This window comes from Lissotriton helveticus, chromosome 10, assembly GCF_964261635.1.
Source record: "Lissotriton helveticus chromosome 10, aLisHel1.1, whole genome shotgun sequence".
NCBI classification, from domain to species: Eukaryota; Metazoa; Chordata; class Amphibia; order Caudata; family Salamandridae; genus Lissotriton; species Lissotriton helveticus.
The window spans coordinates 614,662,375-614,680,517 of record NC_136071.1 but is presented as its reverse complement, the minus strand read 5'-3'; positions in this window follow the sequence as shown (position 1 = coordinate 614,680,517).

The following is an 18,143-nucleotide window of genomic DNA, read 5'->3' as shown; positions in this document are numbered from 1 at the left end:
TAGTGAGATACATTTTTTGATTCATATTGTGAAGTAATTTAGGAACTTTTGGAGTGACATTTTAATTATATTTGGCAAAATGGAGGGCTCAGAGGTTGGTTTCGAGGAAAGAATGAAGAGTTATATGGAAAAGATGTTTGGGGAGATGGAGACTCTTTAGATAAGAAAATCGACAGTTGTGTAGAAAAGTCTTTATTAAGAAAGGATTTGAGGCAAAGGTCAGTAGAAGACAAAAGCTTCTGGATCACGGAAGAGGTAGAGATGCTCACAGGAGTGTCTGGTCAGGGAAGGAAAAAGGCTCAGAAAAGAAAACATGTGTAAATGAAGAAGGGAAATTAACTTAAGGTTCAAAAAGAAGGCGCTATAAAGGCGAAAGGCAGCGCAATAAAGGCGCATAAAGGAAGGCACGCAGTGGCGGCTTGTGATTCTAGCTCTACGAGTAGGGATGTGGAGTTAACTTGTAGATCAAGTATAGATGATTCAGATGTAGGAGAGGTTCCTCTAAAGAAAAAAAGGGGCTCAAGAAAGAGATTAAATTAGAAATTGGAGGTTTTGTTGATCCCCAGAGAGAGGAGATGTTCGATCCTCTCCTAATACAACATCCCCTTTTACCACAGTAGACTCCTGTGGAACATGTGGCGAAGTACGTAAGGTACTGGATTCGGAGAGAGATCCCGAAACATGTGGGAACCAGACTGAGGTCTGAATGTCCAAGACCGACTCTGGACAGTAAAGTAGCCTATACTCCTGAGTTGGATCAGAAGATGTTGGCATTTATTAACAAGACTGGTAAGGATCCAAGAAGGGGTCTTGACAAAGGTCTAAAAGGTTGTCAGGACAGACTTTTAGATGTGCTGGGGCCTTTTACAAATATATTTGATATGTGCGAGGAGGCACATTCTAATAATACTGGCATAGATTCGGCAGTGGATTCAAAGGGCAATTTGCCTTCTAGGTAACTCAAATGCTGCACTTCGTATTGAGAGAAGAAAAAGTATTCTTTTCAAGATTGATCCACAGTTGGCGAAACTAGCAAGTAAAGAGCTAGGAGAACTTAGTGAAGGATTATTATTCAGTGATGATTTTGTAAAGGATATGGCCAAATATGTTGGTACGTTCAATTCTCTTCAGAAGGCGCAAAAAGATATTTGCTGAGTTTTTTGTGGGGCCAGGCGAATGCAAGGTCGGTTCCCCAGCTGGGTACAAGGTGTGTCCAGAGGAACCTTCGGAAGAGGTTACAGACCCTATGAAACCAGTTTTGGATCAAGCTACAACTATTCAAGGTCGGATCAGGGAAGTTTTTTCCCGCAAATGCAGAGGGGCAGATCAAGAGACATGCTATCTAAGAGGCGAACAAGGGGTGCCTCAGGTAAGATGTTCATTAGACCCTATTTCTATCCAGTTAAAATTGGGCGGCAGACTAGCCCAGTTTGTTACGAGATGGAGAGAAACTGTGTCAGGTTACAGAATAGATTTTTTACAAACTCCAGTGCAGGAGAGGCCACCCAATATTTTGAGATTTTCAAAGGAGATGGAAGAACTTATGACGAAGGAGGTAGAGGATTTGGAGGCAAAAGGGGGGGCAGAAGCAGCACAGATGGTGCGGGCGGTTTTATAAGCAATTTGTTTTTAGTGGAGAAGAAAGAAAAAGGAAAAAGACCAGTAATAAATCTAAGGGAGTTAAACGATTGGGTCTGTTACAATCACTTCAAGATGGAAGGTATTCACACGTTGAGGGATCTGATAAGGAAAGGGGGTTGGTTGACCAGGTTGGATTTGAAAGATGCTTACCTGACAATTCCAATGTGCGAATAGCAAAGAGCTTTCCTGCAGTTCAGGTGTAAAGGAAAACTCTGGAGATTCAGGACGATATATTGATAATGGCATAAGAAAGGAGTTTAGCGATGGAGCAAACGGAGTTGGCTGTGGGGGTTCTGGAGGATCTAGGATTTGTGGTGAACAAGGAGAAATCCTATGTGGAACCGATGCACGTGAGGTAATTTTTAGGTTTTCAGATTCAGACCTTGGAATGTGTGCTGAGGTTACCTATGGTAAAGGTGAGGAAAATCAGGAAGGAGGTGAGAAGAGTGAAAATGCAGATTGGATTACGTTGAGACAGTTAGAGCGGTTGCTGGGTCTGTTATCTGCGTCGATTCAAGTGATCTTTCCAGCTCCCCTTCAGTACAGAGCGTTGAGGAGGTTGAAAGCTTATTACTTGAGGAAATGAGCAAAATACTCTCAGAAGGTGAGGTTGAATCAGGAGACAGTAGAAGAACTGAATTGGTGGTTGATGAGTCCGGAAGCTTGAAATGGGAAGGCAATTTTTGGAGAGGCGCCGGAAATAGAAATAGAATCGGATGCAAATTTGCATGGATTGGGAGCACGGTGTGGCATGGTGTCGACACAGGGGACAATGGTCAGAAGAGGAGAGAGCCATGCACATAAATTGTTTGGAACTCCTGGCAGGTTCTTTTGCAATAAAGAGTTTTGTGAAAGATCAGGTGAACTGCTGTGTCCTCTTGAAGATGGACAACTTGTCAGCAGTGAGGTATGTGAACAAGTTGGAAGGTCGGAGATCGAAGGGTTTAGCAGGTTCGGCGAAGGATTTTTGGAAGTTTTGTTTAGAGAAGGAGATTATGGTCCAGGCTCAGTATATTCCAGGGTTGAGCAACGTAGAAGCGATTGGTATTCGAGATATCTCAAGGATGTGAGCAATTGGAGGTTGGATAGGGAAGTTTTTGAGAGATTACAGCAGAGGTGGGGTCCTCTGCAGGTGGATTTGTTTGCTAACAGGCTGAATTTTCAGCTAAAGGATTTTTACAGCTGGAGACCAGATCCGGAAGCAAAGGGAATAGATGCCTTTCTTCAGGATTGGAGGATAGGGAGGAATTATGCCTTTCCTCCATTCTCAATGATCCAAAGGGTATTGACGAAAGTCAGAAGGGAGAAGGCAGAGTGAGTATTCGTCTTTTTAGAGAACACAGGTGTGGTTCCTAGATGTGATGAGTCTTTTACTGGAGTATCCAATGTTGCTGCCGGATTTAAGAGAGATAATTCTGGATGTGCAGGGGAGTATTCATGAGTTGGTGGTGTCAGGTCAGTTAAGGTTGGTAGCATGGTTGATTTCAGGAGAGTTTGGCAAGTGCATGGCCTATCAAAGGAGGCTGCAGATCTTATCGCAGAGTCATGGTCAAAGTGGACCACAAAGGTCTATAGGTCAGCATGGAGAAGATGGCCTGGATAGTGTCTTGAGAGGGATTTGGATCCCCTATCAGCTCCTGTAGTGGAGGTGGTTAATTTTCTATCAGATCAGTACAAAGTTGGTTTGGCTTACAATACAATAAATGTAAGCAGGTCAGCTATTTCAGCCGGGCATGTGTTGGTGGATGGTTTGCCAGTGGGGCAACATGCCTTGGTTAGAAGATTGGTTAAAAGTGTAAGAGTGGGCTTGCCTCCTTGTGCTAGGTATGGAGTTCTTTGGAATCTTACGGTAGTTCTGAAGGAATTGGACAGTTGGGGTGCTAACACCTTGTTAGGTCTTAAGTTATTGTCTCGGAAGCTGGCGATGCTTCTCTGTTTAGTTTAGTTTAGAAGGGTTAGAAGTAGATTGAAGGTTTTATCAGCCGCAAGGTGTGTTTTGAGTTAAGGAAGAGGACCAAGACTAAGTCTAGGGCAATTTTTTACCCTCTTTTGGAGGGGTACGATCATTTGTGTGCGGTAGGTTGTCTTAGAGAGTATGAGAGGAGGACAGTAGGTTTGAGACAGGGTAATTGTTCTCAACTTTTGATTTCTTATAAGAAACCCTTAAAAGCAGTTTCTTCACCTACTTTGGCAAGGTGTGTAAAAAGAGTTATGTCTAAGGCAGGTGTGGATGTGAGTGTTTTTGGATCGCATTCTGTTAGGGGAGCAATGGCTAGCAAGGCTTTTATGAGGGGATTTAGCTTGAGTGGGATCATGAAAGCAGCTGATTGGTCTAATGATTCAACTTAAAATAAATTCTATTTTAAACCTTTGAAAATGTGTTGGATAGGGTTATTGATGAACTTTGAACATGCATAATATTGGCCTCCTGGCCTTGCCATAAAATGCCGATTTTCCACAGTTTTATGGGGTAGAAAATCATGATTTTATGAAAGGGAACGGAGGCAAATATTATCCCTCCTCTATTCTCTCCCAGTTTTATTAATTATCTCTTTGCTACGCAGGTTAAAGAAGAAGGTTTGGTCGTCTGTCGTCTGGATCGAATTTGGAAGCGTACAAGGAGTTGGGGATTCAAGTTAAGAAGATTGACAAATGTTGTTTCTGGACTTTGTTATTCTTTTCGCAGCACCTAAAGAGGAAAATGGCCGACTGTTCTGGCAATATCTGCATGTTCTGCATTCTAGAGCTTTGTGTGTTCTAAATTCTAATGTTTGTTGCTGCTGTGTTTGAGGAGCAATAAAGGTGATATGCATAATATTAGCCTCTGTGACTTTATTTAACCACTTGGCATTTGATGTCTGAATATTAACGACTTAGATCAATTTGCCAGATGGTGGTTACACAACGGAGTGCCTAGTGGGGACGTTGATCTACTCTAGACAACGCTGAACTTTGCATTATGCACAGATAACATACACTATTCATTGTTCTAAGGCATTTGCCCTAGTAATAGCATCTTGCAATTTAGGATTATCCATAACCCAAAGGTGTTCTTGGATTTTCTTGCTTTTGACTCGCATATTAATTTAATCCCAGCACATCTCATCAGTTATAGACCCAAAGCTGTAAGACATAGGGCCTGATTACATGTTTGGGGATCCACAGGACCGCTGAACCCATGGTGGAGTGGTGGTGGCGGTCAGGGAGTGCCACATTATGAGTCTGGCAGTCCCCTGCCAGGCGACCACTGCAACCGACAGGGAACAGCATATTACAAGTATGCCCACCACCAGCTATTTTATGGCGGTCATGCCCCTGGGTCCAGAGATGCATGCAGGGTGTCACATAGTAAAAAAAAAAAAGTAAAGTCCACATTTGTAAAGCGCACAATCACCCGTAAGGGTCTCTAGGCGCTGGGGGCCGTCGGGAAGATTAAGCGAGCTATTGCCCAGAGTCACATGGTGCTGGGCTAACCTGCCGCCGGAGATAGTGTGCCCCGCCTTTCTGAAGGCACCCTAAGTTCCAGCACAGCATGGACTTTGCAGTCAATGCCGTGCTGGAACTTCTATTGAGGTTCCCATGGCGGTGCCTATTTTATAGGCACCGCCATGAGAACGTTAATGAACCACCCGCCAAATACAATTTTACTTGTAATCAGGGGGTCGGTTCATTCAGAGTTTGGCGGTGTGGGAGAAGAGAGGCGGCCCGCTCTTGCACCGCCAAACTCATAATCAGGCCCATAGAGAGAGCTCTCAACACTGTAAGAACATTATCAAAGGATTCACCCTCCTTTTGAGCTCAAGTATAGAATTTAAATCTACTTAAAGCTATGCTAGATGTTGAGTTGAACCGTTATTCCAGTCTTAATAAAGCTTCTTCAAAAGCATCAATGTCTCCTTGTCCTTCTTCCTGTATAACTTGTGGCGTAGTTCTGAAAAACGCCTATCGTTCAGATCCTAAGTTATGTAAGAAGGTCTGCAGACATTCTTACATCATCAATAGCTTTCAATAAGTAATTTATTTCTTCTTCCATCGTAGCCAAGGAATAAGAAGATCTCCCTTTCTTTGACAAAATGTTGCCAGCAGATCTAACTGCGTTTTGCACACACAAGAAACTCCATGGAATTTTCAATTAAATGTTTTCTGAGTGAAACCTAAAGGCAGTTAAAATAAAGAATCTGCAATGTCACTAGATAGATACAGTCTATATATTGCTTCTCAAGGTGTGTACATTTATTTAGTTATAAATCAATTGATACTTTTTAATATTATGAAAAAGTAATAGGTGGAAGCAGAATGTTCCCCTCTTAGAACGAAGACTCACCAGCTGGTGTCCTCAGAAGAATAATCCTAACATACCATGTATTTGTAAAGCGCACGTTCATCTGGAGGTATCTTGGCGCTGAATAACATATGTTTATTGTTACCCAACTCAATGGTACTCATTACATCGACCTCAGATAGATGAAAGGCTGAGTGGACCTGCTGGGATTTGAAACCTGTGACCATGAGCTCGAAACACAGGCCCCTGTAGTGTACACATTAGTCCACTGAGTTGACCAGCTGCTGAGCGCCTCAATCGAGACGCCGTCCGAGGGGTAGGTGTGTCGGCTAGGACCGTGAGCCGCCGTAGGTACCATACCTTACTCAACTGGTCCGTCGGAAAGCAGACTGCGAAGTACCTCAGAGAACCTCTCGGGGTCATAATATTTCTGCAGGACCGATTGGCCTGCACCTTGGTATCACCGACGGCTTAAGGTTGTATACCAGATTGTTAGTTTCAACTTTTCACTAATTTACTTTTTCACTGTGTGGTACTATACACTGAGGTCCTGACGAATTGCCATTATGGCAAGAAACATGTTGACCAAACAAGAGGGTAGTAGTTAACTTGCTAAGATAACTCCAGTGCATTTAGCTCCCCTCCCACCCCTTTTAACCAAGGAAGTCTACCACAAGAATAAAATAGGTTGTGGACTGACCCACCTTTTTAAATAATCATCACTGTTTCACGACCACACCCCCCCGCCCTCTCACACGCATGCACCATATGGCCGGAATAAAAGATCTCCGATAAAGAGCCCCGGTTTCGGGAGCCCGTCAGACATTGCAGCGCCAGTCTGACGAGGAGCAGAACCCATATGATGAAGCATGACACCTAGCTTGCTGGGTTGGTGAGGGTTTTAATTCCAACTAGGGGATTCCCCCCTCTCTCTAGCACTCACACCTCTCCTTCACTCTTCTCGGGGAACTTTGTACCTTCTCTTGTACTACTTGTTTTCTAGGAACTGTAGAAACTAAGGTCGGGGACAATCGATATTTGCCCGGCGGTATTGCCTCTGTAACCCACAAATTATTAATCAATGAAGAGGCAGGCGCTGGAGACTGGAAAGCAGGAAACAAGGTTTATTCTCTCCGGAGGAGAACACAACAAATCAGACAGCAGGTATCGTCATGAGGTGCTCTAACTTCATCTCTGAGGCCTGGCCCCTTATATACAGGTTTTGTGGCTTTATTACAGTTTACATATTCATGGCAATGCTTTGATGTACGGAAAGACATTCCCGGGATCTCCCCTTCGGGCCCGTTCCCACACACATTTACAGTAGAAGTCCCCACCCCGGTCACAACAGGTGATGGTTATCGCGCAGCTGGATATTCCGCCGATTCATGGAATGTGGGGGGGTTCGATTGGATCTCGAGGGGTGGGGGCTTTGATCAACTCGGGGGTCCTTTGATGAGGGAAGCTTCCTACTGTACGGAGAGGGGCAAGGAATAGTATCGGCAGAGCTAGGTGTCGGCCTGGGAACAAGGAAGACAAACGGGTACAGGAAAAAGGGGGGTTTTTGCATCAAAGGGCCGGGGACTATGAAAAGAATGAAGGGAGGGGTCGCGCTGGGAACAGGATGGGGCTTTGAGGCAGAGCTGCGCTGAAAAGGGGTTTATGACTCAAGGCAGGTGCGAGCGGGGGGGGGGGTTGGTCAGCGTGCAGGCTTGGTGAGGGCGAAGGGCTATGTCGGGGGCCAGAGGCATGCAAAAAGGGGCTGTTCTGATCGAGGCACTTTAAAATGGCGGGCGCGCACGACAAAAAGTGTGGCATCAGGGGGAAAGGCAAGATGGCGCAGATAATATTTACCAAAATCGTACTAATTTTCCACAGTCCTCCCTTTAACATATTCAAGACATCTTGCTGGTCTATTTCCTATTCATGTCTATGGTGGTGGTCATAGGTAAAAAGTAGGAACCCAGGTGAAGGAGCTATAAACATTACATTTAAAATCTTTCGTTTTTGGGAGGCGGGTCTATCGAAAAACTTGTTCGCAGGTAAGTCATAGTAAATGCAGTACAAAAATGATTCTGTAGCGAGAGCAGTGGGTACATTTCATAATGTGAACTGATAGGTTATTACATATACAAGTTCTGATCAGATGCGGTTGCCGCATAATCAATACATTGGTGGCTGGGAGAGAAATGAGACATAGTAGAAACGATAATTAAGGAATGTTCGAAGTTAGTGAGTTCGCAGCATTTTTTTTTCGTCTTCCGTTGGCACTGTGGAGCACCGGCGGTGGAGCTTATGGGTCCAGCTCTATTCTAGATTCCGCATTGCAGGGCATGACCTTTTCCTTCCTTTCCCGGTCAGAAAAGGTCCCTTTCGCCCCGTGTCCTTTGGAGTCGATAGTCAAAGAGTTCAGGTGGAGGAAGAGTGAGTAAGTAGTCCATAGGGTAGGTCGGAGAAAAAGGGGGGATGGAGCAGGGCCAGATCGGGAACAGACCAGAGGGGCGGAGAATTCCGGGTAGGCGGGCTCATGACTGAGTTCAGAGAGCGGGGACTTTGTTGGCACACATTTGAACATTGAGCAGGGGCATCAGGTCAGCCCTTTCCTCTCACTTTGTCGGAAATAGTGCCTCGTCCTGCAGCTCCTTTCTGTCGCGGTCTCGCCTCGGCCAATGTCGCAGGTGTTCCAAGATCTGTAGTCAGGCCACGTGCTCCCACATCCGGTCCTTCTTTCCTCCGACAGTCGTACCCTTAAATGAGTTCGAAAAGACAGTCTTTAGAGAATTGGTAGAGGAAAGTAATCACATAAGTCTATTTCTCTCCCAGCTCCAGGTAAATGAGAATAGAAACGTCCGTTATATTAGGGTTCACAACTGACATATAAATGATCGATGGTGGGCCTGCTGAATTTACTATGACTTTCCTTCACAACTATTTATTACAGTCACGACAGTTCATCTGATGGAGACCCACCTTCGTAATACAAGCCTGACAAAGCTATACCGTTCTCTAGGGGTTTATATTTACAAAGGGTGCTGTGAGCTATCAACATGGTACTAATAGGTATCTCGCTGAGGGACGAACATAGGCTAAACATTTTTCATTTTATCAATGCATCCTGCCTTTTAACTGAACATTTTCGCTTTCAACAAGGTTCATTGTAATGGTTTTCTTCGCTTCGGTCTAATCTTTAACTTTGTAAAACATCATTCTGGTTCCTATGCAGCCTCTCACGGCCTGATTACTAAATTAGAAAAGACAGGGGTCTCATGGGAAAATAACTAGGGACATAGAAAACTATGGTGGGGGGGGGGGCATCGTCTTGCTTTGGGCTATAAGGGCATTATCGGCAGAAGGCCACAGTTCAGTTGGTGAGCGTTCAGTGACATTTCTCGAATTCCAAACTCTGAAATTGGACTATCAAAAAATCATTTCTAGCAACCACAGCTGGCCTGCGTTAGTCGCAAGTCGACCCATCCCTTACAATCGGGGGTGAAGGATAGTTAAAAAACTCTTATCTGGGGCAACTGAACACAATACTGGGTGCGTCCTGGGAAGATGGGGAGGTTTCGATTACCTTTACGGTTTGGGTATTGCGACAATACGGAACGGGGAAGGTCGCGTCATCTGAGGCATTTTATTTCATCATAGGAGCCGCTGACATGTAGTTCCCTCATTACGGGTCAGATTAGGGAACCTCAGTCGTCTTACCTGTCCTTTCCCTTATGGCCAATTCTCGGTTTCATCAAAATATTTTTCGGAAAGGAGAGGTAGTGACACAGCGTTAGGGTGATTGCATTAAAGACAAGTTTTGAGCAAATACTGGCGGTATTTGAAGCCAATTGGGTGGTGTGCTAGGGGTGGCGGTTTGCCAATTTAGGAGCTAGTCGTTCGGAAGAGTGAGAGTGTGGAGGAGAGAGAAAGTGAGAGAGAGAGAGAGAGAGAGAGAGAGAGAGAGAGAGAGAGAGACATCGCAGGTCTGTGTTAGTATTTTGAAAGCATGCGGTTCAGGACGGGCGAGCATTAGGTCGGGTACGGGGGACATGCGTTGAGAAAAAGGAAAAGGGGGCACCATCGTGTCGCACTCCTTGCATTCCTTGCATTCTTGGTCCTTTGACCAGTTGAGTCAGCGCTTCAGTCACACACAAACATTCTCTCATAGTTTCATACACACGCGACATGTGTCCATTCATACAACATGGATTAAGGGTGATCATTTTTCATCGAGTCATACTATTTGTTGGTTTGTTTGTTACATTAGTAGTTTGTGGGTGTGCTTAGGTGCCACTAAGCATGGGCGGATTTTGCGGATCCACGATTCACGAATTTGCGGATTCACGGATCGTGGATCCGCAAAATCCGCGGATTTTGCGGATCTGCGGATTTGGGGGCGGGGCTTCCTCGAGTGTGTGGGCGGGGCCAAACGGACGGGGCTTCCATGCGAGCGCACATGCCTCTTGTGTGTATAAAAGGTCAGAGACCGATCAGAGCAGCAGATTAAGAGACAGAAGCCCCTGGTCACAGGAACAGCACGGGGATTGTGCTCTTAGAAGTCAAAGATGCTAATGCCACGATTTTTTTTGGGCTGATGAATGAGTCACCGCATTTGCGCTTCAACTAGTTCCAGCGACCAAGTGTGTGTTAATGCAATCGCGCCGAAGTGCGCAGGGGTCCCTTGAGTGAAATGTCCATCATAGTGGGTAAATGGCGGGAAGACGGTGCACACCTCGAGTGTGTGGGCGGGGCCAAACGGACGGGGCTTCAATGCGAGCGCACATGCCTCTTGTGTGTATAAAAGGTCAGAGACCAGCATCACAGCGGATTTCCGATGGTATATTTGGGAACAAGGCACACCTGCAAGTGTTTCCTGTTGAGGTTTATTTTTTGTGCCAGGACCGTCGTGCCAGAATGAACCCTGCCCTTCAAATTTATGCAAGAAGACACTGTAAATAATTTACGATGGCGCCGGCAAGCTGCCAGCGCCATCCTGCAAAAGTTACTTAATTAGCTTCAACAGGAAGCTCCAACTGATAAAATAAAGCAGGCGCTCGAGCCCCTGCTTTATCTGATCTGTTAGAGCTTCCTGTCGAAGCTAATTAAGTAACCATTTGAGGATGGCGCTGGCAGCCAGCCGGCGCCATCGTAAATGCATTAGGCTTGAACTTTTGACCGCAAAATCCGCTCCGATCGCGGATTGCCGATTCTCGGTAAATTCGCGAGAGTTCGCGGATCGCGGATTTACAGAAAATCCGCAAAATCCGCGATCGGAGCGGATTTTGCGCTCATGCTTAGGTGCCACCTTGCGGCGCTAGTCTGCTTCGTGTATCAGACATGGCAAGGCTTCAGATCTTCGCCATACCTCGGTTGTGATCTCTGAGGTAACCTGCAGAGGGAGGGAAAAAAGAGGGGAAGGGGACAACATTCGAGCATATTAAAAGTACGGGTACGAAAGTCTTTTACTTACCTCATACTCGTCTTATCTCCTTGGGATAGAATCCCCGAGGTTGTGGTTTCTGGAGTCAAAAAAAGGGGGGGGGCAGTGTGTCCTTATGGGCTGTGAGAAGGAAAACGTTAGAGAATCAGAAGCACTTAGCGCAAAGTTTCTAGTTGGTAGGTGTTTTTAACTATCGGGGTCCTAAAATCTCTTTCAACGCTGTGATGTTTCAAGGTTTATCAGTTCTTCGGTCAACTCTGTTCCCTAGTACCTTGGGGTGTCGTATCTTTATAATATTCTATTATTTACATCGTTTCACTTTTACCCATCCTTTATATTGCGCCATTTCGCCTTTACCCATCCCCGGGAGTCGGGGCCCTTCTCCATGCGTGAGTCCCTGAGTCAGTCGCATTTTTGACGGCGGAGTGTCGTGTCTCAGATTCGATCCTCCATCCGGGGCTGGGCAACCATCTTCTTTTAACCTTAAAGAGAGAGCAGAGTAGGGTGCACAGAAAGGAACTCTCCCGCCGATCCCATATTTTTAAATAAAGCATGCAATACCCGTTCATAATTTCGAAAACCTTTATTTTGCAAAATCATTTCAGTACGTGGATTTATGAGGGTGCAGTCGTATTTGGCCGGACACGGCAATGGCTAAAGTGCGTACAGTGGGGGGTGTTGTTTTGCAGCAATAAAAACATTAGAAAGTTTTATCCATTCATTTGTAGCAAACTAAAACGTCTATCAATTGGCTGGGGGTTCGGGGGCATTTATTTCATAATTTAGAAGCATAGTCAGACTAGTTGCAATCAGATTTCCTATATGCATACCGTGTGCGTGCGTCATCAGCGAGGTTATACATCAGCTATATATAAAAATATAATACATCGTACATTTGTAATCAACATTTTTAACGGGATCCTTTTTACATGTTCGTCGAGTGAGCTCTCCTTTTTTCTTGTCAAGTGTACAAAGGATCATATATGTCTCAGAACATCAAGTTTTGTATTAGTAAAAAGGAACACCACGAGGTGTTCGTAAGTTCCTATCGATACCGGCGCCATTTTGGGCGGGGCCGGGTTAGTCCGGAAGTAGCATCAGGGAAAATGTTTCCTACAACCGGCAGTTGGACCAGAGTCCTTTTCGGCAGTTCAAGAATTCATGCTAACAGAAGGAGTGGCTATGTCATACTTATTTCGCTAGCGATTAAGGCAGTTGTCCTTTACCGGAAGCCTGCAAGGGCCGAGGGCTCCTCCGGGGACCTTTGTAGAATCTTCAAGGCTGTGGAGATGCTGTCGGAGGTGGGGGCTCGTGCTCCGGTGGGCGAGCGACCGAGTTATATTGCTGTTCAAAGTTACTGTAGCGGCCGAGAGCCGCCTTCCAGCGGGCCCAGACGCCAATTTGAGGCCCTGCAGCAGTCCCCTCTCGTCGAGTCTGCAAGAGTGGAAGAGACCTTCCTGAGGACAAATAGGGAATGGAACTCTGTGTCGTGGAAGCGGGACGTTCGGCTGGGGTGCAGCTGTGATGCCCCCACCTGGGGGGGCGAGGGAGACTCGTTCGCGCCGTCTCCTTCTCCCGGTGCACTCCAGGCCGCTCTCTTTCATGGGCATGCACGATGGTCTCTCCATACCCTGTGCTCCACAAGGCCCATGCTCAATGCTGTGGAAGTATGGCCACCTGCGGCGCACATTCGGTGCTGCACAAGTATCGGTGCAGCCATTGCATATTCGGTGCTCCGAAAATATGGGCACCGTTGCATGTTCGGTGCTGCGCAAGTATTGGCACCACCGCCTGGCTGGGGGAGTTCGGCGTTGGGCCGGGGGCTGGGAAACCTCCTATCCGTGGAGGTGGGAGAGGCTCGTCCGCGTCGCTTCTCCCTCCCAGCCCAACTTGGACAAATTTCTGCAGAGGTATGGACAGGACATCCCGCCGCCCAGAGTTGCTGCGGCTGTCACGGAGGGGAAAAGAAAGAGGTGTCTCGTCCTTCTCTGGGCCGGGCTTCCTTAGGTTATCGGCTGCAGCCGGACTCAGTTGGCCCCGGTCCCTGGCCATTGGTGGCCGGACCGGGAGGACATGTGGCGGGACTACCTGAAACTCCCATGCGCCACCATGGCCGGACCGGGAAGGCATGTGGCGGGACTGCCTGCAGCTATCCAGGGCCGCTGCGGCCGGACTCCGCTGGCCCCTGCCTCTCCTCCGGCTCCCCCATATGTTAAGATTTCCTGACCGAGTGTTGGCAGCAGGGCCCGCCTTATATGGGTTGCCGCCAGTTGGGCGTAGCCGTAACCCTGCCCTACTTTGGAAGGTTCCAATATGGGGGGGGGGGGGTGTTCTGCTGACTTTTATTTTCTACAGTTTACCGTTCTTGTTTCTAAAGTTATTGTTTCTTGTTTGTTATGTTAAATAAAAGTTCGTGTTCATCAGTGGCTTACTGATTTCGTTTCCCATTCCTTTCTTTCCAGGTTGTTTCATGCTAAAATTTCTGTTAACAGAGTTTATGTAACACGGAAGCACATGCAGGGGGATGACGCAGATTCATACATTACGTACACACAAACTCAGACGGGGAGACAGTAAAAGTATGACACACAAGATCCAAAGACAAACATAAAACAGTGATTGGTCATAATTATCTCTTTCTGTCTGTTGATTTAGAGCTAGATTGGGTTCCCGTTTTATCATTGTCCGATCTATGAAAACTCGAACATGTCGCTGAAATCGGTCTGGCGAAATCTGTGCCATCGGGCATAATCAAACGTGGTGGTTCTATCTGGCCTGGCCATGTCAGTCTGATTCTTCTTTGTCTGGCGCTTTTTTCCTTTCTTCCGGACTGCTATTCCTGTCGGTCCTTTATTCCTACCCTCGTTCAGTAAAGTCGGGCATTGTGCTTTCCAGTGTCCGACACATTTACAAAAAGCACATTGGTCTTGCCCTAAGTCTGGTCGTCCTGTGCGTAGTGTCGGGGGATAACCTTCGGGTCGTGGTGTCCAGGGGTTGTCCTGTTGATATATTCCTCTACCTGCTCTGTCCTCGTCTCTTTTCTTTCGTTGTACTGCCTCTTTGCGCCACATACCGAGACTGTCGAGCATCATAGGCGTTGTCTTATTATTACGAAGGGCTATTTCTAACGTTTCTATTTTATCAAGATCGAAGGATCCTACCAGTGGCCACTGTTTGTCTTGACTTTCTTTGGTATACCTGTGCCACAATTTATTATAGGCTATGGTAACTAATCCATAGTTTATGAACATGTCTTTATTAGGGGTGCCTTCCAGTGGAGCTAGATGATCCACCTCTAATAAACGGTCCGGGCTGAACCAGCTATCAACCAGTGGGGAGAAGACAGACATGACGGCTCGCAGCGAGGGACAAAAAAGCCAGCACTGCCTATCTTATCACTGTGCGCAAAGACTAGACAGAATATTTCTATTCTACGTTGTTTGCAGGCAGTGAATACCTCATGAACCAATAACAAAGAACAACCAATAAAAATAAAATAAAAATAGAATAAAATAAAATGAAATCAGTGGGGAGAATAAGTAGGGGCGCAAAAGTCTGCGTCCTCTACCCTTTCACTATCCGTAAAGAGGAATCTGTTATTTCCTGTTTGCAGACAGCGAATCTCCAGAAAACGATCTGTGAACAGTAGTTCGGGGTCAAAGAACCCAGTTAATCAGTGTGGGAGAGGGAATCTCCCAAAAACCGTTAATAAATAATAGAATCAGTGGGGGAGAAAAATAGGCACGACGGCTGCGTTACCTATCCTTCACTGTTTGCAAAAGGGAAAGAGCCTACTGTTTCTCCGTGTGCAGACAGTGAATCTCCAAATAAGTCAAATAAAGAGTAATACTAGTATTTTCTGAACAACCAATACAATTATTTTGCAGTTTGTCGTGTTTACACGACCTTACCCGGACCGTATGGACAGTTTCTTGTCTTCCGAATCCAGCGCCCATTCGTCCTCTTTTTCTCGTATTTCTCACGGCACTCCTAATGGTTCCCAGTCAGGACCGTGGATCACTCGAGAGAGGTCTGTTCGGAACTAGTGAAGTTCGGATGATCGGCTGCCAGACGAGGGTCTATTGGGCAAGAGCTCTCCCGATCGTTGCAGTCGTTCACTCTGTCGTCAGGACCTCTCCCACTGGATCCACGAGTCGCTGATGGGCCCCACGCTTGGGACGCCAATTGTAGAAACTAAGGTCGGGGACAATCGATATTTGCCCGGCGGTATTGCCTCTGTAACCCACGAATTATTAATCAATGAAGAGGCAGGCGCTGGAGACTGGAAAGCAGGAAACAAGGTTTATTCTCTCCGGAGGAGAACACAACAAATCAGACAGCAGGTATCGTCATGAGGTGCTCTAACTTCATCTCTGAGGCCTGGCCCCTTATATACAGGTTTTGTGGCTTTATTACAGTTTACATATTCATGGCAATGCTTTGATGTACGGAAAGACATTCCCGGGATCTCCCCTTCGGGCCCGTTCCCACACACATTTACAGTAGAAGTCCCCACCCCGGTCACAACAGGTGATGGTTATCGCGCAGCTGGATATTCCGCCGATTCATGGAATGTGGGGGGGTTCGATTGGATCTCGAGGGGTGGGGGCTTTGATCAACTCGGGGGTCCTTTGATGAGGGAAGCTTCCTACTGTACGGAGAGGGGCAAGGAATAGTATCGGCAGAGCTAGGTGTCGGCCTGGGAACAAGGAAGACAAACGGGTACAGGAAAAAGGGGGGTTTTTGCATCAAAGGGCCGGGGACTATGAAAAGAATGAAGGGAGGGGTCGCGCTGGGAACAGGATGGGGCTTTGAGGCAGAGCTGCGCTGAAGAGGGGTTTATGACTCAAGGCAGGTGCGAGCGGGGGGGGGGTTGGTCAGCGTGCAGGCTTGGTGAGGGCGAAGGGCTATGTCGGGGGCCAGAGGCATGCAAAAAGGGGCTGTTCTGATCGAGGCACTTTAAAATGGCGGGCGCGCACGACAAAAAGTGTGGCATCAGGGGGAAAGGCAAGATGGCGCAGATAATGTTTACCAAAATCGTACTAATTTTCCACAGGAACTCTCCCACCAGAACACTCAGATCCACAACGATGGGCCTTATCTGCATTCCAAAAATCCGCACGGCAAGGTGGGGAGGCCGTACTCTGTCTTATTGTGCGGCTAAGCCTGCCCTACAATTCCAACCTAACCTTTTGATGTTTAGGAAGGAGCTGAAAACCTGGTTGTTTTCCGCGATCTAATAGTTCTCATTCGCAGCTCTCCTTTCCCATGTACTGCAATCAGCGCCTAGAAGCCAAGGCATTTGTGCGCTTTACAAGTAACATATCAAGATCAACCCAGACCCGGCAGTATTATGCTGCAAACACTGTAGATTAAAATCATTTCTCTGAAGCACACACTCCTTAAAAGTGTTTTGGTAACATCATGCTTATCCGTCACAGTTGTTGCACTCTGGCAAAACTGTGGGCGGACGCCACGAGACAGGAGTAATGCACAAAGTAATGCAGCCTGCAAGTGTTGCGTTCTGCACTCTGCAATGCATATCATGTGATGCTCGACGTAGATCATGTGATGATGGTGTGTCTACGGCTAGCATAAGCTTTCAAAGTGTGCGCAGCATGTTACTGAGCTACTTCATTGGCACGTGTTCTCTGCCTTCTTACATTTAATTACTGGTGTATGTAGATGTCAGGGCGTGTGGAGACTCGAGAGTGCTAGTGAAGGTTTCAAATATCGCAGTAAGTGCTGTTATACAAATCCATCCAAGATCGTACAGCCAAGTCCTTAAGTTACGATCTTACCATTAAAGTGCAGTCCAGAAAATAGTTTTGTTTTGCAGTTTACCTTTAATCGAGGTGTGGCTAAAGTGTATAGTGAGTAAATCTATCACATACAACGAAAAAACTTAAAATGCGACAGACCTAACAAACTGCAGGACTACAAACGTAGTTTATCTCCTGATTTGCCCATGCGGCCTCGGCTACGTGGGTGAGATGGGTAGAGAACTACGCTTGAGATTAACAGAGCACAAGTCTGCCATTCGGATTAAAAAAGAAAATGCACCTCTCACAGAACACTTTGTCTCTAATAACCATAAATGTGAAGATTTAAATGATTTATCTTAGAAATAATTAAGATCAATCTAAGAGGTGGCAATACTGAAAAAACAAGAAAAACGAGAGAGCAGTGGTTCATTTGTTCCCTAGACTCCATCAATAAGGGACTTAACAGCAGGGAAGACTGGATGTCATGTATAGTGTAACATTCTCCACCCTCTAATGTACCTTCCTGAGATGTTACCATTTTAGATAATCTATATTCTTATAATTAGTTCGTTTTTTAAGATCAAAGCATTAACAGATATAGGAATATGTTGTCTAAATTAAAGCAATAATTCTAGACTGATGGTGATATCTGGTTGCCATCAATGTACTGTATTAACTGGTTTAGACTAAACTATATGAATACTAGGTAATTTTTGTCCCTATAGGTGTATTAGGCGACCAAAATCATGTATTCTTCGTAGATATGTTAAAAGGCAATTAAAAAATGGCGAGTAGTTATTAAGATGCTGTTTTGACAATAAAGGTATTGAGACTGACTGTCAACTTTGGAAACAAAGAGTAATCCCAATACTTAGAATATACTTTATTTAATATTGAGTGTGGTATTCGTATTTCCCCTTAAGAAAATAGATCTAATATCAGCCAACGAAAAGGAAGGCCAAAATATAAATAGAATAATTTAGCATATATGCGCTCTTAAAGCCTTTCGGCGTGGCAGTTTGAC